Source organism: Arachis duranensis, chromosome 4, assembly GCF_000817695.3.
Source record: "Arachis duranensis cultivar V14167 chromosome 4, aradu.V14167.gnm2.J7QH, whole genome shotgun sequence".
In the NCBI taxonomy this organism is placed as follows: Eukaryota; Viridiplantae; Streptophyta; class Magnoliopsida; order Fabales; family Fabaceae; genus Arachis; species Arachis duranensis.
Window position 1 is genome coordinate 100,767,217 of NC_029775.3, and position 2,259 is coordinate 100,769,475.

The following is a 2,259-nucleotide window of genomic DNA, read 5'->3' on the forward strand; positions in this document are numbered from 1 at the left end:
AGATATATGATCTATGTAATGTGGAATCTTATATATGCGAATATAGAATACATTATTACAAATTAAAAGAAGAAGATAAAAATCATTATCTTAGTATGTATATAACAAAACTTCCATATCCTGCTAATGAATTTATAATGGGAAGATTTATAAGAGAGATAAATAGAGGGACAATTGAAAATAATTTTGGTGGAGCAACCTCTGCAATAAGAGAGGAAATAAAAGAACGTTGTGTGCAAGAAGCAACTCAAAAAAGATTTGCGAATATAATTAGAATTTGTTGTCAGGATAATGAAGAGATACCCCAAAAATATGGTCTTAATAAAAATTTTCAAAGAAAAAGAAAATATCAATTTAGAAAAAGAAAATACTATCCAAACTGGAGAAAAAAGAGGTATTTTAGAAAAAGAAATAACGATAAAAGCAAAAGACAAAAAAATGACTATTGCCCGAAAAAGAAGGATAAAAAAGATCTTACTAAGCAAATAGAAATTGCTAAGTCCTGTTTAATGGAACCATTAGAGGAATCTGATGATAACTTAGACTATATTTTTTAGTATGTCTCGGAAACAGACTCAGAGACTGAGTAATAATGCCACATTTATTACTATAAAAATAACAGAAAAGTTTATAAATGCTTTCATAGATTCTGGAGCAACACAATGCTTTGCTAGTTCAAATATAAAACTTGATTGGAAAAAATTAAAGAAACCATTAAGAGTTAGAATAGCTGACAAATCAATACATAAAATTGACCAAAAAGCAGAGATGGTTGAAATTTTTATTCAAAATTATAGGTTCATTGTTCCATCAATATATATGTTAGATTCTGGAATGGATTTTATCATAGGAAATAACTTTTTAAAGTTATATCATCCATTCATTCAAGAATTAACATATATAGTTCTAAAAGCTCCACATGATTCTTCAATAAATCAAAAATCAAAACGTATAAAAATACCAACTACTACTATAGATAAGATCTTAAAATTTAAAATACTTTCTATATTAGAGACATGTTATTTAAATTTATACATTTTCTATATTAGAGACATTTTATTTAAATTTATACTTTCAGATAAACATTCCAAAAAATAATCTTGAAATAAAGATATAAGAACTTTTGGATGAAATTTGTGCGAAAATCCTTTAGATATTAAAAATACAAATAACGAATTAATAAGCATTAAATTAAAAGATCCTACAAAAGAGATAAATGTTCCAAATAAAATTCCTTATTCCGCAAGAGATAGAGAAGAGTTTTCATTAGAATGTAGAGATCTTTTGGAAAAAGGAATTATAAGATTAAGTAAAAGTCATCATGCGGCTCCAGCCTTTTATGTCGAAAACAATAATGAAATTAAAAGGGGAAAACGAAGAATGGTTATTAACTATAAGAAGATGAATGAAGCAACTATTGGTGATGCTCATAAACTTCCAAGAAAAGATTCTATTTTAGAAAACATCAAAGGAGCAACTTGGTTTTCATCTCTTGATGCAAAATCAGGATATTGGCAACTTCATTTAGACGAAGAAACAAAGAAATTAACTACTTTTACTTGCCTAACAAAAGAATCAACAAGTGTGTTGCTCTAGAAACAGATGCTTCAGACATAACCTGGTCAGGATGTCTAAAAGCTAAGAAAGCTATAAAAAGTTTGGAACAAGAAAAAGAATCACTAGATTCTAAATATTCCCAAAAGGAATTACTTTGCAGGTATATTTCAGGGACTTTTACTCCAACAGAACAGAGATATACCACTCATGAAAAGGAAACTCTAGCAGCAATTAAATCTCTTAAGAAATGGAAAATTGATTTACTACCCAGAGAATTTACATTAGGGACAGATTCAAGTTACCTAACAGGTTTCATACGATATAATTTAAAAGTTGATTACAATCATGGGCGATTGGTAAGATGGCAATTATTTTTGTTACAATATCCAATAAAAATTGAATATATTAAGGGTGACAAAAATGTTATTGCAGATACATTAACAAGAGAATGGAGTTCGTCTACAACGCATTAGATCAAGAAATTCAAAAATATGAACAAGAACTCGAAAAATACAAGCATTGTCAGCAAATAAGGACACAGATCCAATCCCTCAAAAAGGCCATCGAAGCAATGAAATCAACACAACAACCAAAACCATCAGAGTTCAGCCAGCTAAGCATGGTGGACAAATCAGGTGAAGAAAAAATTTCAGAAAATAAAACAATTGCTGAAATTATCAAAAAATCCACCCAAGATAAAAA